Here is a 24,582-nt window from a genome sequence, read left to right on the forward strand (position 1 = left end):
TGTACTGTAGAGATGCAAAGATGAATACAAACTTAAAGAACTTTGGAAGAAACAAAGCGAGGGAAAGGAGAAGAATTCTGGGTTCAGTTGGAAACATTCTACAGAAACCCAAAATCACTGAAACGCTGCAATCTTTAAGACAAGGGAAGAGATAAAGAGTGAGACCCAGAAACAGCTTGTTGAGGTCAACAGACACAGAGGCAAAGGAAAGCGCACTTGAATGGATTTGCAGAGGGCAGCCAGGATTGGGGGTGATTGAGGAGAGTTTTGGTTGAACTGTGCTCCACTTAGAAAGATTGGGTTAGTCAAGCAAGTCAAGCATCCTGACAGACAGGTGAGCTGCAGGCTGTTAGATGAGCTGTGACGATAGCCCAAACAAACAGACTGAAAAGACAGGAGGGAAGCTCAGCTGAGGTTTAAAGATGGTTTACATCAGACACTTACTTTAGAAAGAGTAGCACCTTACTTACATGTACGTCAAGATTTAAAGTCTTGAGACAATTTTATATGTAACAGATACATATTGAAGAAAAATGTCTTTTCTAGTGTGCATGTGTGCACACATGTGGAAGATAAAAAAGAGTTAAAGAGTGAGACACTATAATGGCAATGTGACCACAAATATCCCCACAACGTTAAAACCAAACTCAAGCCCCTGGTGTAATCACTGGACTGTTGTTTATGATGGATGAGAAAAGCAGCAACACTTTGGGATGAAGTAAACAACACCAGAGAGCAACAGGCAATGATACTATAAAAGAAAAATGCCATCTATGAAATGGTATGTAATCATTTTAAGTCGATAAAACTTCTTTCATTCACGCTGAAAAGGACATAAAGCCTTTCTCCTCTTAACAAAGGAAATGCTTACATTCTCAAGCACGATATTTGTTGGCTTATTGATTCCCTTTCTGCTCACACTCACCCACACATTGTTTACTACTCTATTACAGAGTCTGAATCACAGTGAGTGCTGTTGGAGGCTCAACCTTCCTCTGTTCAATTCCAGCAGCAGCAGCAGCAGCAGCAGGACAGTGATAGAAAAAAAAACCAGCTATAAACTAATAATGGTGCTGGATTTATTGTAATTGCCTTTGTGTACTTACATTGTTAACAGTGAGAACTGGGCCATGTGATGTGAAACCCAGAGGGTAGATGCCAGAAAACTTAGGTGGTAAAAAAAACTTCTTTTTGTTAAACAATGAAAGAAATCCTGATAAAACAGTGGTGCAGCGAACAAAAATCATTCATGTTATTAGCTCTACCGACCTCTTAATATCGTTCTTGTAAGTCATGTTTGCTGCAAGTTATAACAATTACTTTTCTACTTGTGAATGTGAACCATGCAGCTAACAGAATAACACATCCACATGTTGATCCAATCTATTAATTGTTTTATAAGGATGAGTTGTATTTCATTAAAAGGTGCAGTATAGAGTAGGGTTGAGAGAAAAAGACAGCAACATAACAACAGCTATCAACTCAACTTACTTATTCCATGCGGAAAAAACCAGACAGAGATAACATGTTCACTAGTGAAAGAGAGCAGATCATGACATTACAGCTTGGACTGGGTGACTTAGATGAAGGACTCTCTCCAACTCAATGCAGCTGAAAGCAAAACACCATTCATCACACAAACACTCTCACCATGTGGCTGCTGCTGCAGGGGCTGGAAAACACTGGCGGCCACACAAACAGCAACAAGTGCAGCACATTTCACTGTCAGATGGATGTGGTCCAATTAGATTAACTTAGTTTTGAATAATGTGCAATAGCTTAAAAGTTCACTGACGTCACTGTAGACGCTCCAACGCTTGACACGCCTCCACAGAGAACACGGTCCATTGCAGTCCACCCACCCTGTCACATCACAACTATAGGGTAAAAGAACGATACATAGTGGACCTCACTTTATTTTCCACTCTGATTATTTCAGCTTACAAAGCATGTCTATCTAATCTTGTCATCATTTTAAAAAGAAGCTCATGTTAGCAAGGGCGTAGTTACCCTAACCCTAACATTGGTGGGGACAACAACTTCTTTTTTTCTTTTTTTTCTTTTCATTTTTTTCCAGCGAGATTCAAAATGTGTTTATTCATGTCATTATATCTCCGAGTAGTGTCGGAGTAGTTTAGTTGACAGAGAGTGAGGACAGAATTATTTATCTGCTTCATCTGCGCTCTCCCTGCCTTATGAAGGAACTATGAATTAATTAACAAATTATTATTGTTTCATCATTGTTTAAAACTGGAAAGAAGAAATTACTTTAGTATATGAACTCTAATATCTGTGTGTTTATCTCCACCTCAGTAACTTGTATTTGTAGCAGTAAATAGGTTGTATCCTTAATTGTGTCTATTCATTATAGTGGATAAACATAACTTTTGATACCGCACTCTTTGATGAGGAGGTGTTTTCATTTCAAATGTCCCACTGTAACCAAAGGCAATCGGGCAGCGATATTAATTCATGTTAGTATGTATCAAATTTAAACAAACTGCATGCATATGGGCAGCGCAGACGCGGCGCATAAAGTCATTTGAGCATGAGACATGTTGTTCTGCTGTATAAATATATTTCACAGCTGAATTTCTGATGGAAAATATTTGGCCAAATAATGTTGCATGAATACATTAATAAAGTCTTTATTCTTGTATGTTGCACACCACTATGCCATGCCTAAAATCAGGACAGTAAATTGTAAGTGCTTACAACTTACATTATTGACAACCATTGTAAGCGCTTGCATGTTTAAATGTGTTTTCCTACTCTCCAGGGGGCCACTGGTTTTAAGTATGCTACTAAAATCAACTCGCTGAGGCTTCAAACTCACCAGAGCAAATGCACCATAAAGAACAGGCGTGTGCACTGGCTCTTGTTACAGCTACTTAATTTCAGTGTTTTCCCATTCAGCTCTCACCTTAAGGCAGTGATGCAGCGGATAGCTTAAACAAGTTACCCCAATGTTGCCACGCTTTTATAGATACAAGTTAACGAGCTACCTCCAAGTTAGGTTTTGGTTACACGTGTAGTGTACACAGAAGAAATCTATATCTGTGCCATGCTAATAAATGTGAGAATAAAATGTGTTAAATACTGTAAATTTGCTAATTTGTAAAATTTGTAAAAAAAAAAATTTTCATTTGTAAAACTAGGAAGAATTATACGTTACAAGATTTAATAGGTTTAAAATTATGTCAGAGGAAAAACCAAAGCTGGTTCTCCTTCAGTCCAGCCAATCCAGCTGCTAAAGCTCTTTGTCTCTTCAGTTTCAGACTAATTAGCTGATTCCTCCTGTTGGAACAGAGGCCGACAGCGTCTGCTCCATGCCAGGATAAGACCGCAAGTGTGCCACCTCAGTCTGGCATGGCAGCATGGGAGAAGCTGTGGGGTCAGACTGGAGAAGAGAGCTCGGGCATATTATCAGACAGAGTGTCAACATCTGTGACCAGGAACATATCAAGCTTATTAATGAAGCTTGTATTGTATAAATGCAATTTGAATCTGAGAAAGGTTAAAGACAGGAGAGCAGGTCAGCAAGATAAAGAGAATGATTGCAAGTTTTGTCCATGAGCTGTCTATCATCAACGGCTGCTTCTGTGTTCCTGTGTGTGTGAGTGGAGATTGACCAATGAAAGGCAGGCTGTAACCGGAATGCCTCCATCTCTGGGGATGAAAAACAAGTAAAAAAACATCCAGAATGCACTGCACTCACTTTCAAAGTGAAGGTGAACACAAAATTGTGACAAAGACAGAAAAAGGAGAGCGCTGCAACTTAACAGACTCCTTTTTTTTTTTTTTTGCTTTTTTTTCGTTTTAGAACTTATGAATACCTTGAGAGGCAAATATGGCGCAGTGGAGAAGACGGAGTACAACTAAAAACACACAGCATGCGGCAGTTCAGCATGCAAAGAAAACGTCTCCTTTGAAACCTGCCAAGAGCAGAGCAGCTCTCTCTCCTGAAAGCCTTTAATTCCTCCTCTTTACTTCTTGCATAGCAGGTGGTAGTCTGTGTGGAGTGTGTGATACCAGTGCAGGAGTGTGTTTATGTACTGTATCTTTTGTTTGTTCTAAATGTGGGACTATTTAGCGCTGTAGGGGGTCTTTGAGCTGGACTTTAAACATCTCTTTGAGGCTCAGACTGTAAATCGGTGTTATTAACTGATGATTAAAGATTTGTTTTTCACAATCTTTGTTCATGCAGACCAAAGACTGTAAAAAGCAGAGGCAGATGAGGCTTTAGCGAGGCCAGTCCAAATCCCAGCATGCAAACAAACACAGTGAGAAATGCTTTTTGTGTCCTGCAGAAGTGAGGTCAGAAATCATACACAAACATACATACAGACACACTGTCCTCATGAGAGGAGAAACAACACAATGTGATGAACAGTCAGTACTTCTTTCTCTGGTGGGACAGCACAGCACGGCATCTCTCCCTGCTGTTTGCCTCGTATCTGTTTTTATCTCTCAGCTGCGTTTCTTTGTCTTTCCACACTTTAAGTCCCTGTTGTTCTGCCATGTCCTCCATCCATCCTTATACTTTAAGATCATGGTTTGTTGTTTTATCTTTCTAGGACGGCATCATGGTAGTTCTATCTTGCTTGAACTCCATATATCTCAAACACTGCCCCATACATCCTGGTTCCAATGCTACGGCTGGCTGATTCTTAAGTGATTTAAGACACAGATGCTTAAGTCTGGGCTGAAGTCACTTCACACTCAATCAATAGCAGACAAAGCCTTAAAAGACAGAGCCTCTCCTCTTCTACTCCCCTCACTTTTTCCTCTTTGTTCCCTTTCTGTGCACCCAGCTGTACAGTCAGTCAGGACTGACGATGTGAAGCTTTGTCCTGGTTTATAGGACAGAAGATGGAGGTCAGTCTGTGTGCGGTCGCTCTGTTTGGAGAGTCTGGTGGAGAAGAGTCGGAGAGAGCTGAGGTCCAAACACTGACAGGACACAAGAGAGCAGCTGCAGCCCTCTGGCTCTGACAGAAGACAGGAAGAGGTTCAGGTAGAGCAGGAGATGGTAAGCTATAAGAGGAAAGGACAAAGGACTGGACACTGACAGGACACACAAACCCCCCACTCACAGTGTCAAGCTCACATCATGTAGCCTTCATTTAAACTGAGGACTGCAGGGTGCTGGTTTCCATTTGAATAGGACTGCTCTGCTTTACTCAGGGAAACCTCATATGTCCACACTTCTAATACAGACTCTGAAGGCTCCCAAGATAGAAATAAAAGGCAATCTAATTTCTATTATCAGCTGATTCAATGTTCATGTTCTCCATTGAACGGTCATCATCTCACCATCTGCTGGGCTACAGTGCTGATCAGCTCAGCAGGTGTGTTGTGCTCTGATAGGATCAGACAGGTGTGAAGACATGCAGGATAATAACACCTCTGCTCCAACAGAGGAAGCTGGAGGGAAGTCAACAACTCCATGATGTGGTAAATACATTGCAATAAGAAGTCTTGGTGAAAATGACAAGACTATAGGGATATATGAATGCATATGTGCAGCTAAATAATACCATTTACCCATTAAACTCGATTAATCCGAATGTTATTTGCTCTATTTCCCAAAGTTCACGGAAAGAATATCATATTTTGAGATTAGGAGCTGTTGAAAGTGTTATTAATACTGAAGACTGATATGCAAACTCTTATTAGACGTAGAAATTAAAAAGCTGTGTGAGGAAATGATGACTGACTTCCATCTTGATAAAAACATTTCATTTCATTTCAGGTTGTAACGATGTGCTGATTTGTCACATTTGACTGATTCTCTCTTTTATATCATTCACTGAATATTAACCGACAAGCTGATGTCAATTATCATCAACTGTGCTGTCTGATAGGTCATAAGAATCACTGCTGATGGCTGATGCTCATCATCATTTGTCAGATAAATAACCTTCATTAAATTAAAGCAGAAACTCAGCATCAGTATTAATAAACTTTTGACACATGACACAGGAAGTTTGGAAACAGGAAGTTTGTGCTTTCTTCACTCAGTCTTCATTTACTGCTGTCAGAAGTTTGAAATGCTCCCATTTCATCCAAACATATTAAATGTCATTTGAAAGTCAGATTTCATAATTATATCTGATTGTTCATATGCATATCAAGATCTGAGGAGCACAGAGGAGCTCTGGGATATTACCTGTCATCCAACAGACAGAATTAAATATGACCATGCTTCAGGATAAATTAAAGAACCTAATCTGTTAACAAGCAGTCCGTGTTGCGTGAATGTGACGTAAAAATAGACTTTCTAATAATGCAGATGATATGAAGTCTGTGAATGAACATGATGACTGTGCAAAAGCTTCATTAAATATAAATGTCCCTTGTAGTTCAGCAGCGTGTGGAGCTGTGTCTAGGTTTAACCCCGGCGTAGTTAGAAGGCTCATTAATACTAAGTTATGATTTATGCATTGCTAAAATAAAAGAGTAATCCATTAGAGACCCACTTATAGGTTAGATATTAAATACTTATTGTAAATGGACTGCATTCATTCTGTGCTTTTATAGTCTTCCAGCCGCTCAAAGCACTTTACACTACATGACAACTTTCACACATCCACACACTGATGGCAGAGGCTGCTATACAGAGAGCCAAGCTGCTCATCAGCACTGATCGAATTCCATTCACACACATTCACATGCCGATGGCCATAGGCCTCCGGGAGCAATTTGGGGGTTAAGTGTCTTGCCCAAGGACACTTCCACATGTGGACTGCAGGAGCTGGGGATAAAAGTGACAATTTTCTGTGAGCCACAGCTGCTTACTACAATGTGCTACGATGCCAGGTGGCTCATACCAGCCAGAGAGATCATGCACATGGAAACCATGATGATTACAAACTTACGAGTAGATACTTTCACACACTTACAAAGCAGATGACTTACACATAGCTGGTACAGCCCAGTGCAAGGGTGATTTTCTTCATTCTTCTTTAGCTCTTTCACACTTTTCCATTGCAAGAATGTGACACTAAAAGCACCAATTGTGGTACATTTTCATACAAGGTCAAAACTGTATCTAGCAGGCTAAGCGCTGAGTGCCTTTTGAAGGCAGCATGGTTGCACTTTACAGGATTCCATATCGGCATTTTCCCCGATTCTCACCCTCTATCCTGTCTATAGTTGTCAGCCAAAAGACATTTATTGTTACATAGTTGAGAAAGCATCCATCTCCCTGATTGACTTCTCACAGTTTACCACTGACTCTTCATAAAAAGTGTTGAAGGTTAGAGATCTATTTACTGAGGCTTGAGCTTTTAACAGTCCACATTATGACAACAACAGATGATAAAGAGTGTCAACAATCTGCTCAAGTACTGAGTGATTCAGATTCTGCAAACCTTTCTAAAAAAGTCAACAGGCTGAGTTATGAAGCCCTTTTCCTCTTGAATCTGTGACCTTGAAAAAGTTCCATTTGAAAGCTTCAGTGAATCTGAGAGGACTTATTATGGACTGATGGGAACTTAAAGGCACTTCACTGTCATTTCTACCAGCAGCCAGCAGACAAACACTCCTCAGAAGTCCTCTTCACCTCGCTCTGACACAGAGATGGAGTCGAGTTCAGCTGCATTTATGACTTTGTTTGATAGAAGTGGACCCGATGCAAATATGAAATCATAGATATTTATAATGAACGCAAAGAAGCTCACAGCATTGCAAATGTGGATTCAGTCAGCTAACTCAAATGGGATAGATTCTTACGTAAATGTGAATTCCCAAATACGGCCAACTCTTGTTTCAGAATTCAAGTCGTCCGCACGGATGTGCAGAAATAATGCTTCTGACTGCACGCTCACTTTGACCTGCATGTACTAGTGCAACACTCAAACTGTGGACCCTTGTATAGCTGATTGCCAGAAAAAGCATGGACTCACATGAACCACCACAGTGTGGATGTGAAAACTCGGCCTCAGCCCCAAACTGTTTTTTGTTTCTTGCAGCACAAAGACGTTCAGAAACAAAATCTTCAAATTCAAACAACCAAAGAGCGACCGAGACATTTCCTTACAATAGTTCTCTTCAGTCAGTGATTAAAGCGACTGATGACTTTAGCTTTAGTCTTTTAGGAACCAGTTCCCTGGAATATATTATCACATAGTCATCCATCCTCCTTTAGACACCATAAGGATGTGACAATGGTTTTTTAAGAGACTGAAAAACCTGAAGGTGATGGATAAGTTATATCATCATGGCTACTGATCTATATCTAAGAGCAATATACAGTAATAAGTAAAGTTAAGTATATAATTTAGCTGCCACAATGAGGAAAATAGTGAATCAAAATAAAGTGAACTGAACCTGATACATTTTTGTCTAATTTTACAGCCCAGTGCACAGAGAGAATGGCAGACAAAGCTGTTAGACTGGTAGATATACTTTGATCTGCGGGCATTGATTCAAAGTCTGTTGTGTATTCAGTTAATCACAGCAGTGCAGTCAATACACAAGCTTTGGTGATCAGTGTTTGTTTAATTCAAAGAAACAAAAGTGAAAATGTTCCCCTTATTTACTTCTTATAAAGAATTGATTGTGACTCTGATCAATAGTTGCATCAATGACTCAAACAAGCCAATAGTGTTTCTGTATTGAACGAGAGCACGGAGATGCAATTAGTGTCTACAAAGAAATCTTGATTTCATCTTTCATCTCAACAAGGACATCCATTCTGCTGTAAGAGCTGTTCAATGCTGAGGATGATTGAGGACTTACAAGAGTTGATGACATTCACCCAGAACCTGCACTAACAATAGTCCCCACCCACCCAGCCAGCCTCACAGAGGACAGGCAATGTTCGGTCACTGCAGCACATAAAAGCCTGCCTTACACTTTGCATTTAGAGAGTGTCATTTTACCTCCTGAACTGTCATTTAGTGTCACCTGTAGAGCGTATATGTCAATCTAGAAAGTTTCACATGAAGGATACGGTCTGCGATGTACAACTAAACTCATGTCAAGCCTGCCATCAGCCGTGCTACAGAGAAATCAGTTTTCACCTCACACGCTCTCCAAGATAATTACACATATTATTTTATATTATTACACAAGTAATGACTTAGAGGGCTTTTAAATGTGTAGAAATGAAAGCCAAAGTGGGAGGGAGTCAGGATAAAGGTTAATGGTCATGGAAGATCAGCACGCTGCAGTGAGTTGTACTTTGTAAAGCAGAAACACTTTTGCAGAGAAATATGTTTCATTTGAATTCAGAACGATTCTAACCTCTATTAAACAAACACAAAACGTTGCTACTAAAGCCTCACAAAGAAACCAGAGTCTGGACTTCAATTTAGATTCAGCTGAAGCATGAAATTGCAAGACAAGGTTAAAGTAGATAATGATGACATTTTCATTAACTTAAAATTGCGAAGACTTTGTAGTTAGCTGACTTTGCCTGTGTGGGGATGTTAGCAGCATGGCTTTAGGAATGGCAGTGTCAGTCTGTTGGTCCAATAATGTTTAATTCTGACAGCAGTTTTCGTAACTCTTTCATGTCTTCTGACCACTCAGATACTTTGAACTACATGTCATTCTATCTCTTCACTAACACATTCATAAACTAAAGGTGAAGCTTCATCAGGTTCTAACTCTTATAACCATTCACAGACAAACTGATACACTGTTGGCAGAGCCTTCTGGAGCAACTGGATGTTAAAGCATCTTGTCCAAAGACACTTTGAAAAGTGTGCGTGCAGACTGGAGGTTGCTTTGCCCTGGTCCTACATTCCACTTGTCAGAGTATTTGACAGTACATTGTGTCCCTTGGATTTTGTTGTATTGCTGCTCATGTTTTTCTTGCTTAATTGGCCTTTTTGTTGCTGCTTGTTAATGAAACAATGGATTTACTTTGAAATACAAGTAGAAACAGATCAGGAAACAATGAAAATGAGACACTGTGTAAGGAGAGAATAAAGGAGAGTATTAAAATATTGTAACAAATATGAATGTAACAGAGCAGACAAACATTAACTGAAGTACATGGGCATGCATAATGTACATCCACTCTTCATGGAACCGCAAAGTGTCACAACAAATCATGTCAACAACGAGAGAAACACAACATCCTCCTTTGATTTACTGCAGTTTTAATGAACTGTAATGAGATGAGTAACTGCTGACATCTTTACCTCCTTGAAACCAGAGACAGAAGGAGAAAGACAGAGAGAGAACAGACACAGATGCTTGATATTCAAGTGTGGCCCCTGAAGGAAACCAAAGTAGAAAATGTCAGACTGAAAAAAAGATGTCAGTTTGCCAAGGTGAAAGGCAAATGCAAGATGAAAACTCCAGTGGAAGAGGAATGGGTAAGAAGCTAATGCAGAGCCAGAAGGACACTATCTTATGGTAAATGCATTTATGTAGCATCTTTCCAGTCTTATGACCACTCGGAGCACTCTGCATTACATGCCATCATTCACCCATTCACATACACACACACACACCCAAATCCATATACTGATGGCAGAGGCTGTGAATCTCCTCGGCGTCTGATCTCATCACACACACACCAATGGTACAACCTTCAGGAGCAATCTCAGGTTTCTTGCTCAAGGATACTTGACACGCAAACAGAGGAGGCAGGGATCAATCTGCTGATCGTCTGATTGATGGACAACCTGCTCTGCCTCCTGAGCTAAAGTTAGCTGCATGAGTCACTGCCCTCTGACACTTTAACCACCAACATGCCTGACACTTGAAATGACATAGTGACAGTCAGCATTGTATTTGGATTTAAATCTTGTCATTGTCGGCTCAGAAAGGTAGCATGAACCTAAATAAAGTAGGCAGGAGAAGAAAGATGGACTCATGATGGACGTGTATGCCGGCATAATGCACCATACATGGTCAGTAGTATAGGCCGAGAGCTGTTAAATAACTCAATATGCTATATGTATACTTTTATTGCACTGGGATCTGATTGGTTCTTGATATCGGCCAAGACACAAGTTCAGGGAACGAAAAGGTATAAAACATCTCTACAGAGGATCATAATTAGCCATGTTACAGTAGCTTTATTTCCATCTAGTTTTTAGCTGAAATAGGCTTGATGTACTGATTGTCCGGTCTCTAAGCATCGATCAGTTTGCATTCCATTAATCTGAATAAATGGGAGTCAGGGAATGAGGCCTTGCTTCAGAAATACTGCTCTGCCCACCTTCAGTTAACAGCACTGATGAATAAAGATGTTAACAATAGAAGAGAGACACCTGAATTAATTTGAGTCTATTCTTTGTTGGCAATTTAAATCCATACAGAGACCCGTTCTTCTTCTTGTCCCACCCACATGTTCCCTCTAATAACTCCTTCCCTTTTGTTTTCAGGTTGTTTGCCTTTTTTCTCTTCTCTTTTCTCCTTTTCTTTAATCACTCTTTATCCTACTTTCTCATCCCATCGTCTACGTCGACCTCCCCCCTGGCTTTCTTTTGTCAAGTCTAAACCACATTTCCACCACAGTATTTATTCAGGGAGACCGTTTTCTCTTCAGGTGCCAAGCTTTTGAAATACAAGCATTTGTTCACAATCAATTTCCACGACTATCCATCATGTTTTTCTTCTACCTTTCCTCCATTCAGTCAGGTCTTTTCTTCCTCTCAACTCATTGTTTTCTGCTCTGAGCGATAAGAAGAAATAGATTCAGCTCCTTTCAGAAGACTGAAGCAAGGACATCATTTCTATGAGTAACACTGTCCTCAATCTAATGGGAGCTAAATAACTCATTATGCATGGAGCATTGTGTTGTAGGTGTGTTTGTTCTTTTAAACAAAAGGATGAAAAGTTATGATTCCTGATAAGATGAGAAAATGCTTTCGTTCATATTTTATCAAATTTTGACAACTATTTCAATGGTTCATGAATTCATTCTGTTTTTATCAGACAGAGGTGGGGCAGTTTGATTGTATTTCTTGCTCCGGGAACATGAGGTCTCCCCCCCTCGGGGAGACATCCAGGCAGCTCTGTCACCCACATAACTAAGACGACAGCAGTGACAAACAGCAGGAGCCCACACACCTCTCTCTTTCTTACACGTTCCCTCCTGAGAGATGTCGTCCACACCTCACTCCCTCTGTGCTCGTCTTCTCTCTCTGTGAGCAACACTCACCTTTCTACCAGCACCTAATCTCATGTTCTCTTTGTTCCTGTCACTTCTTTACCCTCTTTTACCAACAGCTTTTCCCCCATTTGTCCACAGTTGTTTCATGAGCTTCAACCTCTTATGTCGAAGTGCAATTTTTCAGAGAACAGTGTGACACACCACACAAATAAACAACACTGTCATTTTTTATTTGCATCTATTTTGCGTCATCCACATGTCACTTTCCCAAAAGCTTGACCCCTCGAGGACTCACATTTCAGGTGTGGAAGATTCTTCCTCCTGTGATTTTACCTCTTTGCTCACCTTCCTGCCATTTCTACCCGTCTCTTCTCAAAATGATGTTCACATTATTCAAATTTCTTCATAAATATGTATGGTCTGTTCGGCAATAGGGAGAAATGGGGTAGTGTGAGGGAAGCCTGTTTATTCTCCCACATTCATGGAAATTATTCAATGAATCATCTGAATAGCATTTTTTTTGCTGCAAACGAGAGAGAGAGAGCAATGGAGACAGAGAGAGAGAAAGAAGCAGAGAGAGTTTTAATTGCCAGTCGCCCACATTTAACAACCATGTTCTCTTCCAAAATGAGTTGTGGTCAGTTAAAACTCTCAATACAATCTTCACGTGCATATCAATGAGCTACTTTAGCAGATGATTCTGAGACTTTACATTCAATGCTACACAAATATGCAGCTCAACTGATATCATAACATGATCTCATGACAACCTGCAAGGTAGAACATGTCTAATTAGTAGTAAACATGTTCCAGCTGTGATAACCCTGTGGGGTCAGCAGATCAGTCGATCAAAGCGGCCATCAAGATCTGCCTCAGTGCTCGTTAGTGCTCGTTAGGTTAACAGGCCACACCTGAGGGCCTAGGGTGTGTCCAGGTAAAAGTCTCTCCCTCTCTGGCTGACTTCAGGGCTGCTCCTGCTGCTGTGTGCAGTTTTCTGTCTCTTCTCAGTTTGGTTATGTTGGTTTAGCTGTATGCCATCCATCCATCCATTACCTCTACCACTTATCCTGTTTCAGGGTCGCGGAAGGCTAGAGCCTATCCCAGCTGTCATTGGGCAAGAGGCGGGGTACATCCTGCATTGGTTACCTGTCAATCACAGGGTTGACACATAGTGACAGACACACTCACATTAACACCTACGGGCTATTTTGAGTCACCTATGAACCTAACGAGCGTGTCTTTGCACTGTGGGAGGAAACCGGAATGTCCCGAGGGAACCCACACATGCACAGGGAGAACATGCAAACTCCACACAGAACGGCCCACTTCATCTGAAGTAGGCTGTATTTGCTCAGGTATATTTGTTTCTTCTGTCTCTGCCACAATCCCACTATAATGGAGGTGAATGGGCCGTCGTTTCTGTGCAAAGCCATAAAAAAGTCATACAAATTTGGAAAAACTCAACATTGTGGGTGTTTGTGCATGTGTCATTTCATTGGAGACCACAACACTGAAGATCTGTAATTAACAGCACAAACACCCAAGACTGCTCCTTTGCTACCTCATGCCACCTCAACTGGAAATTCAGTGTCTCCATGAGGAATCTTCAATGCTTCTACTCTAGAGCTATAAAGCACCATGAAAGGGAACATCACTGTGGGGTTTGGCAACAGCTCAGATAAGGACAGGAGGATTTGTCTGAGCTACACTCCCCTCTCTGCCAAACGTATACACCAATGTGCAGAACCAGAGACTGCAGGATCATGACTGATCGTCTCCACCCCCTCGATGAACTGTTCCAGCTCTTGCAATCAAGCAGAAAGCCCTCACTCTCAGTCTCCCTTAGTCTTTGTCTCTCTCTCTCCTCTCTTTTTTCTCTCGAGAGCACCCTGTGTTATATTTCAAGCAGATCTCCTTGGATTAAATGAAAGACACATTCAGGCCCTTGTAACAAGCCCACCAAGGCTTTAGTAAATTTGAAACTTCCCCAATGTTGAACTGAGTTATTGTCAAGTAAGTGTTTTGGCTGGGTGTGATTTGTGTTTTGGGCCTGAGCAGAAGGACAGCTGCTGCAGACACATAACATCTGCTGAAGTTGATTTCAGCTGTGCTTTTGAAATTGCTCTCCTGATAGATGTACTAAAGTCGTCCTTATGGAATAGTGAGCTGCAGCCAGTTGTCTGGGTAAAATTGTCATTAAACAGTCAGTGAAACCTGTCCTTGTTTAAGTGAATAGAGAGCATAACTTTAAATGCCAGTTGTGCAAACTGAGAAAATCCACCATGGCAGGAAATGGCATCTTAATGCTGAGTTATTCTGGCTTGATTTTCACACGATCGCTCTTTTTAACCCTGTGCAGCTGTGCATGGAGGCAATCTGTTAGTGACTTTAGTGCACCAGACTGACCTGGTATTACTTTGCATTCTGTCCACCAACCTGCTAAAGAATCAGCATCAGCAAAAGTGCCTCAAGTGATATACTAAAGTGAGTTTCACCAGCTGCCAAAAATAAATATTTCCTGAGCTGAATATTTTGCAATACAGTTGTCAGTCAAAAATCCATTGCTTAATGATGTCGGCAATATCAAAGAAATATCTAAATAAACAAGGACAGTTCTGCAGAATATCGATCCAGTCGACGATACATTGTTCCAGGCTTTTAACGACCCTAATTATAATGTCCATCAATAAGAGACAAGAGACCCATTTAGTGAAGTGGGTTGAATCAACATGCTGTATTGATTATCAGTGCTGCTGCTGGACTCGACTTCAGTACAGACAGTCTAAAATGGTTTTCTTTGCCCTTTTAACCTGAGAGAGGCAGAGAGAGAGACAAAGGGATACCTGAGGGGACAAAGATTGACTTTGTTTTGGTTCATAAAACACTCAATAAGTTACTGAAAAAAGTGCTCCAAACTCAGCTCTGTAACACAAACACGTCCATCCAGCCTGCAGCCAATCCTGAGTGGGCCCTTCTCTCCAGCACAGAGGAAGAAACTTTTTGTAGATTTCATAGTCAGGATATATTTTTATTTGATCACTGTCCTTAAAATCAGGTAGGCCTGCTTCATCCTTGTGGACTTTGCTTGTGCCTTCTAAATCCTTCTTATTGGCTCTGTTTGGCTATAACATATCAGACAAAGTAATGTTATGTCATTAGTGGCAATATTAGATCTGAAAATGCAGACGATATCAATTCATACGCCGCTCTGCCCAGTCCACACAGGCAGCATCACATCACTGTTCAGCACCATGGACAGCTACACAAAAAATCCACTGGCCACATTTGAATGTAAACCCACAATGGACAGGATCCTCTTTACCTTTGTAACAGTCCAAATTATCTGAGGCACAAAGTCAGTAAGATGCTGTCAGTGCAGAATATACCTTATTTATAAATAACACTGTACAAACAGTATACAGTACGCTTATATTGGCTTAATTTGCTAGGAGCCTCTATCCAGACAAATACTGGAGAATCTCACTTCAAGATTCTGACTAAAAAGAATAACCTCTCCAGAGACTTCAGCTCACCCTGAACACCTCCCTGTTTCTGCTATGTGAACATCAATGACTTCACGGTTATCTAAATAAAACTGTATTTGAACCAGCAGTTTTTGGCTCCAGTAAATCAAAATGGAAAGTGCAACCCTGTCTTCATCTCCCCTCTCTTCAGAAGCAGCCCTTTCTTCACCCTTTATTCTCAAATCCCTTCATTCAACATAGTTGGCTTATGAAATACTTTGGCTCCTTCTGTGTTAGTAAGTCATATCCCTTTTTATTCCTCAGGAAACATCACAAGATTTTTGGCTATCCTCTGCCACGCAGAATCAGACATGGAGAAAAACGCTCCTTCTTCCCTCCCATTATAGAGAGATCCATTTTAGATAAGAAAGCTCCTTCTTCAGAGACGACATACATCAAACCTCCTCATGATCTCTCTTTAGACCAGGACATCGATGAATCTCAGACATAAACTCTGCAGCATTTTAACACAAGAGAGCCACACAATATCCAATCCACTGTCCATCACTGAGTGAAGATGGTCCTTAAGGCAGCCAAGTTCTTCTAGAAACCACAATAACACAGATCTCGCTTTACAAATGTATTTACCAGACAAAGACAGGATGAGCTGGTTATCTACCCCTCTCTAAACGGTGCTGTTTAGTTCAAGAGTTCAAGTCAACACTTAAAACTGTACTTTAGAATTGAGTTGTAATTGTTAAATGTGAACAACATCCACATCTATTTTCATCCAGGTCTTACCACACATGTGCTTAAAGGTCAATGTGGTCTGTGAGTCAGCAACAAAAGTCTACCATGACTACCAGAATCGTACTAAACAGTCACACAGTAACAGAGAGACATAGTGAAAATGTTGGACATGAAATGACAAATGTCTGGTCGTCAAGGTAATGTTGTGTTTTTAAAAATCTGAGACTCACTTTAACTGGATTCATAGATTCAAAGCATTAACAATGTCCTGTTCAGTTCCACACACAAGTCTAACTCTAAACATCAGTGATAAAAGCTGCTGCAGGAACTGTGTCATTAGAGGAAATGTACCTCTTAAGTAGGGGTAGTAGACTGAGCAAATAGAGACAAGCAGCAGATTTCCTGTCAAATGTAATTAGGAACAAGACAATGCTGAGCTGCTTTGAAAACCCCTGGGGTTTGTAAAGCACTCACATGTAAAACACGTTTCTAAAATCCATCATTTATTTTGCCTGCCTGAGGTTTTAAAACATGCTCTCACTTTATCTTCACCCTAATGCTTCTCCTAGTTTTCAACTGGCTGCTGATCTCCAGCAGAGCTGCCACCCATGGTGAGCAGAAAAAGCTAATCTATCCAGAGCTGTCATGTCAGAAGGGAACAGACTTAATAACAAATGTGTTCTCACAGGAGATGTGTGAAGTCAAAATGTTTGTCAAAAACCATAGTGCAGGCATAATCCAACCCAACAATGTGCAGGTTCAGTGTGTGAAAGTGGGTTTTGTCTCTCTGATTCCTCTCATGCTGCTCAGAGTCTTTCATTGTTCTCCATAGGTCAGTCTGATTTTCTGCTGTCCTTTCAAAGACAACCAACATTTAGAATAAAAATAAATCTCACCATAGATAAAAATAAACAGCCATCACTAATCATCCAAAAGATATAGTAATTGTTGTTCTGCCTCCTTTCTGCTGTGACTCTCTTAACCTCTTTGTGCGTCACACCCACTCCTGAAGCCTCTCCTGACACTGGGATGGACCACAACACAGCGAGCATGATTTTCATAAGTGCAGATCCTGTCCTTGTGTGTAGCAAAGCATATGCTTTAGTGTTTCTGTTCTCTGTATGAAAGGTTCATTCAGGGCGGTAACACTGAAACAAAAAGCATCTGCATTAACAATCAGCAGCACTTCCATTGAGAAGAAGAGAGACATGACAGCAGCATGGAAACACAGACAGCCAGAATCTGCTGTTGGAAAATGGTGCTCAGCTCTTACAGCAGCCTTGTTTCTGTGTTTTGGAGATAATGGGATGTGCCCAAAATAAAAATGTTATAGCCACTGATCAAGCTATTTTTCCAGGTAGTTTCACTTTTCTGCTGAGCTCAGAAGACAACAGGCCAGGTCTCATCATGATTGTAGTCAGCAGCCATCTACAGCATGTCAGCATGATTTGGCACAGAAAAGCCACAAGATACAAATGAGAATGCAGAATGAACTGAGGAGGTAAGTCACAAAGTGAGGGATGGAAATGCTCACAGATTCTCGATCACAGTACAAAGAATAGCCGACCCAATCCTCTCGTGAAACAGCTGTAGAAGAACATCAGCTATAGGTGGAAGCCTCTGTCACGGCGCACTGTGATTAACTGCAGCTCAGGGTTAAAACTAAACAGCTCCCTTTCTTACACATTCACAGGAACAACATGTTCTGTAAAGCAGAAAACCTTATTGAGACAAACTTCTCTAAAATAGTTGTAACCATGATTTTCATGAATATAACATGAATTATAGTAAGTTCTGCTAAACATGCATCACCCAATACTTGTCTGTCTTCTATTAACACTCTGTTCTAACTCTACAGTGTTCTTGCCAGAGGGTAAACTGTCCAGTTTAGCTGAGCTGGGTCAGGACCAGAAGAGAGATTTTATAACACAGAGATACTAAAAGTGCTGATGTAAAACTCCAAGGTCTTCAAATGTCAGAGTTCGGTCTTCATTTCCATCTTAATGCCCTCATGTGCACATACTGTATTACTCTACAGATACCCTGATGCTTAATAAATATTTACCTGAATGCATCAAATATTCTTGACAAAGTTATTTCCTCAAACTGCAAATAATCAACCCGACTGTATCACACGTAGTGCAATCTCATTCCCAGCATCCCAGCATTTGAACTACATAAACCTCCACATTGTTCAGTCACAATCATTGTAACAATCTGTACCAAGGTAAGCCTTTCAACCACTTCATGTGGCCCAAATTAAATAATTGGACACACTAATGATCTTCCTGTGACAGCCACAGTTGGCATTTTTGTTTCTTTTTCAACAGTGCAAAGATTCATTCGAAGATTTTTATTCAAAATAATATGGACTGAGATCTTTAAGAGATTGGTTTAAGAGGAGAAATTGTCCCACTGCTGAGATGCCTGATTAGTATGCCAGACTGCAGGCTTACTGAGGAGTGTTCCTAAGTATAGTGATCGAGTTAAGTACGGCTGTGCCACAGTCTGGAACATATACCGTAATGAATGCAGCCTTAGGAGTGAAGGCCTTTGTTAGTCTTACTATAAGACAAAGTACCTGGCAAATAACACCTTGCATTTTGTTTTGGTCCACAAGTTTAAAGTAGTTATGATTTCCCAATAAAGGATACAGGACAAAATCCAGTTGCCTGTTGAACCAGAATCACACTAAGGTTACTGTTCCTCCTCAATTCAGCCAGCTCAAGCTCTCACACTTGTGCCTTTCATCGTCCTTTACCTTACAGTCACGTCTTCCATGCACAACTGTGTTTCAACTCACAAGCAGTGACCTGGAACAGAGGCATTGGTATTAGTGGGTCCTGTGCCATTACCATAAGTGTATCTATGATGTATTTCTGCTTCATCAGGTTTGCAAGGAAATCCTCTCTGCTATTGTCTCTGCTGCCACAATGGTGGAGTTACTGTATGGTATATTTCTAAGGCACACATTTACCACTAACTGTTGCACCTAAGTCAACTGTCATCAAACTTGTACGCATCTTCTCAGTAACAGTTATCAATCCATGGCATACTGCATCAGTAATAAACAACACAGGAAATCAGCTCTCACATTAGAGCCCTTTGTTTGTGATGAAGAACACAAACACAACTTTCCCCTCTGATGAGGATTAAAAAGAATGGCTCATCAGGCTCCACAAAACTGAGAGAAAGTTAGATTTAGAAAATGACTTCAGGCTCAAACTGGCCGATAAGAAGACAATTTCAAACAGTGTGTGGCAGGGCAATTTATCACTGAATTGGTTTTGCATTTAAAGCGAAATATACATGAATAAAGGAGAAGAGAAAAAGGGGGTGAAGAGAGGTTAAAGAGGGCAGACTCAGAATGTGACTGAATGATTACAATGACATTCAAGATGTCTTTAAGAAGGTTTCACAATATCATCACATAATGTTTCAAATGGACCTGACTTATCAGACTAATATAGTCCACTGGACTTCAGTGTACAATGGAGTGAGGAATGAGGCTAAAGGTTGAATAACATTTTTTATTTTGCAATGCATAAATAAAATTGACAAAATGTCAATGGGCCAGGGAAACAAACAATGTCATTGGTTGGAATTTGGGGTCTGTGCTGGGAAGAGGACACACACAGACAGCAAACACACATGGACACAGCATGGTTAATCCAGAGCTGTGTGTCAGATGGCATTTTCAATTCCAGAGAGAAATGGACTGTAACAGACATTACTGCAGCAACACTCTGAATAGGAAAGTAGCTTCTGCTTCTACACTGAGAACACACTCAAGGTTACACAGCACTCATAACACATGGAGGAGAGACAAGAATCAAATCATCAAATGATTCTTGTTCCCTGGGAAAGTTCCAGGAGAATACAAACTCTAAAAGTCAGTACCCTGTACCTGCTTTGTGTTGAGCTGCAAGCTGCAAAATGACTGACTTAATTTTGCTTCCAACTTTTTGGGTTTTGCATAAATGAAGAGCCAGTTACTTTTCAGAACAACTTCAGACCACAGAACTGTACAACATGTATCTCTCTCTGTTTGTGTGAATGTGGCTGCTCTAAATGAAAGGGACCTCAGATCTGAGCTCTGCTTTGATGGAATATGAGCTCTACAGGGACAAGCTACCAGTGACACACTTCGGAGGGCTCATGTGTGTCCCAAAGGTGTAACGTCCCAAGGGTCTTCCTGCTGTGGTATGAGTGTGTGTGTTGGTGTGTGTGAGGCAAAGAAAATGAGTAAGACTCAAACCAAGAAATAATCCTGTTATATTTGAAGGCCATACAACTGCTCTCTTTCTCACAAATAGATTAAGCATAAATCTCTGCTGCATAAATAGAAGAGGGTGAATTGATTGCTTAGATTTTAATTGCAGGAGTAAAAGGAGAAAATATAACTGTATGATACAGAGATGGTTAGAACATCATGTAACCTCATGAATAAACTAAAATCATCCAATAACTGAAACACAAAGCTTTGCTGCCAATGAGAGCACGCAGGGAGAACAAGCTGTTGATCAAAGAGACTAAAAGAGCCACAATAATTCACACAGTTTCTCTGATTCTCATTTTAGATGCAGAAGTCTGACAGTCCTGATGTCAGAGCCACAAAATGATCATCATTTATCTCCAAACATCAGAATAAATTATTCAGCATGCATATTCAGCTCATATAAAAACAGCCTGTGGAAACGTTCAAATGATTTTAATGTGACAGCAGAAAAATATCAGACAGCGGACAGAGCTGATTAGAGTCTGTGATCGACTGATTTAAAGTAACAAGAGAAGTTTTGAGAAGACTTTCTTAGATGAGCAAATCAATCACTTTCTCTCTCTCTGTCGGAGCTGAAGCAGACAGTTGGAGTCTTAGATCTTGAAATTGGTTCTAAAGAGTTACTGGTAAAGCTGTAATGGACATCAAGGCTTTATCATTCATTTTTAGTCAATTTTAAGACTGTTTAAGGGAAACAATGCACTTTGTTTCCATGTGGGCTGATAATGATGGAAAATAAAAGCCTGATTTATCCCCATGTTTAAAAAAGGTACTGATGCAAACAAGACTTGCATCACAAAACAGACAAACTATTAGAAATAGTTAATCTATGTATTTGCCTCGTAATCCAAGTTTAGGAAATGGTTAAAGTTAGATGTCTCGTCATTTATGGTTCCAGTTAATAAAAAGGTTCATGGCAGGTCTTTTTGAATTACAGATGATGCCTTTAAAGGCATGTGTATCAGCGTACGATTGCAAATGCAGATTAAGCAAAGGATACAGAGATCTGCGAAGCTGTGCACTGATGTAACCACAGATATAACGTACCATGAGAACTCTTCATGGATGATATTCAAAACCAGCTTTCAAACTTAGTGAGAAAAGGGATCTGACTTTGTCTCCAGTCTGCCTCTCTCTCCGTCTGTTCCTCTGTGCTTCTAAATGTTCATGTCAGAGCTCTGTGTATCTGCATGATGTATACCTTATAGTGTCTGATCTCCCCCTTATCACCCTCCTAGTTATTTATCAGCAGCCGCTGAGAGCACAGCCAGACTCCCAGATATGACAAATGACACCATGACGTAATTTACTATGACAATGATAAAAACAATGTCACAGATGCTCAAATAGCTTTCTGTGTGCTTCAATGCAACAATCATGTGTGATTGGTGCCTAAAGACATGACCGTTTAAATAATCTGTATGCACAAACTGCCTTTTACTGCTTTGTGTTTCTCATTGATCAAATCGGCGAAAAAACGCTCAGTTTCCAAGTAAACAGTGATAAAAAAAATACCTTAAAGATGCACGACAGCAGCAGATCCACAGACCTGAAGGCATTTGGAGCAGATTGAGTTCTTTTCATTCTTTAGCACGGCTCTGAGCTGAACTAATAAGAAAGAATAAAGTGTATAACTTCACTAAAACACAGCAGTCAAAGCATCAGAGCTTTGGGACTGTGAATATAAAACCTTTAACCTGATTGTGTTAAAAAAAAACACTTTGATCTTGTCATTAGGATTAGTTACACTCAGATGGTAAAATAATCATGTAACGGCAGCTGGTGATGGTTACATAACAGATTATTACCTCACATTGATTTGATTAGACCTTTACTATGTGTACACTGTTCTAACATGATAATTGCGGAAATTCTCCAGCATTAGAGAGGACGGGCTTATGAAAAATCTGAAGTCATTATCATCACATCATTATTCTGCTGTGAAACATCTGGGAGCTCGAATGAGATGGCATTAAATTAATATTTGAGTTGAGAAGTGCGAGCTGCTAAATCATCATTTAATACTCTTATTATCATCTTAGAGAGTGACTGCACACTGTATCCACTGTTCTGAGTTGGCCAATAACATGTACAGTCACATGTTATACATCAGATCCAGAATTACAAGGTTCACCCCACCAACACCCAACTATGTGACATTTAAAAACAGTACTCGACTGTCAGCAGGTTTTTAAATAATGAATCCTGAAATTAATTATGTCATGAAAATGTTAGTTTTAATAAACACTGCACCACAGGACTTGTGTGTTGACAGGAGCTGTTAAAGGAAAAAACGTTATCAAACGAAAATCATTCGATCATTTTTAAGATCAAATCATGTTTTAGTCAATGAACACAAGTGACCTTTCCTCGTATCACAACATTCAGAGCTTAACTGTGCTCCACCTACACACTCCTGACAATACTATCTCTCTCAGCTGCTGTCACTATCACACTGATATCACAGGCAATCTGCCAGACTGGAGAGGCTCCACATGCAGGTCAGAACTCTAAAGAGTGCAGAGCCAACAGCAGTTTATGCATCAATCAAATAGGTCTGAATGTGCTGCCAATTTAAGGGGCAATAAAGATGAAACCGCTCCAAATCTAATTGGCACCCTCTTGTGCCAAGTACAGCTGTGCTTACATAATACAGAACCATTCATTGTAATGTTGGCTCACACATCCCAGATTGAATTGAAAATGCATGCATGTGCATTGTATTAATCTACATGATAAAAGAGCAGAGTGTGAGGCTGAACTCTTGGCAGCTAATAAAACAGTTTTAATAGCATGCAGCCAGAGGAAGAAACATGAAGAAGCTTTTCCTTACATGTGTTTATGATTTCAACTATAAACTGTGACTATGAATATCACTGATCTCCTTAGAGAGGGGCTAAATGTCAGAAAGCTGACACACTGATGCTGCCTTACTGTCTCTCAGTGTGTTTTGGGACTGTTTCTGTATGTTGTATTTCTCTTTTACCCTCTGGACATTCTGCCAGCTAAAGTATGAACTCTAAAACATGCATCTGCTAGAAATCTCACAGGGTCAAAGGTCTCAATCCAAATGGGTTATTCCAAGAAAACTTTCCAGGCAGATTCCTGGTTGCAGAAAATATAAAAAGTTGAATCACTCACATGAAGCAGAATGGTGCCAAACAAAGCTCAGCAGGAGTGCAGAGCTTTTTAAGAAATGGCTGCATTCCAAGAGACTTGCTCTGCCAAATGATTCATGGACAGATGTAACTCATCATCATTTATTCATTTATATTACTTTCATTGTAAAGAGACTGTCTTTACAAACCCCCTGTATTGTTTATAGAGACAAATTGACATGCATTTTCATAGAGGAGGCTTTCTCATTTATTCCTCTCATTAGTTTGACGTTTAAAAGCTCGTCCAAACACAGCAGTGATGATGAATTAGTAACCTGCCTCATTAGAAGAAGACACATTAGGTGGAACTGTAACCTCTGTGTCTTCAACATGAAGCAAATTAAACACAGAGACTAAAGAAATAACTGCATGTTGTCCACTTAAATAACAGGCATTACAATATTATTGCAGACTGACACTTTCAGTTACATTTAAGTCTAAATTGCAGTTTCATCTTTACAATGTTTGTACATTGAGCTGCAATGTCTGCTTTAACTGAATGTGTAGCCTTTAAATCAAAGTCTTATTCTGTCACTAATTAAATGATGTCTATAAGGGATGAGTTGAGACTGGAGAGAGACTGCACATGCTCTTAATAATTCTCATAAAACAAATCAAGTATCTATCGATCGTTTGTATTTGTATAAATGTAAACCGTGTGTGCTACTTATAAAACCAATTTCAATGTCTTAAAAGCAGCAGCTGCATTGCAGGAAGCTGAGAATAAATGTTTTATCAGAGATAAAGTCTGGAAATGGAACAGCTGTTAAAGTTGTGACATTTCATGGACACTTTTGGGGCTGGTCCACAATTTTATTTCTTTGGCCTTGAAGCTTCACTGAGAAATACCAA

The sequence above is a fragment of the Semicossyphus pulcher genome, unplaced genomic scaffold (genome assembly GCF_022749685.1).
Source record: "Semicossyphus pulcher isolate SPU_LCO1_2020_fin unplaced genomic scaffold, fSemPul1.0.p SCAF_26, whole genome shotgun sequence".
Classification (NCBI taxonomy): Eukaryota; Metazoa; Chordata; class Actinopteri; order Labriformes; family Labridae; genus Semicossyphus; species Semicossyphus pulcher.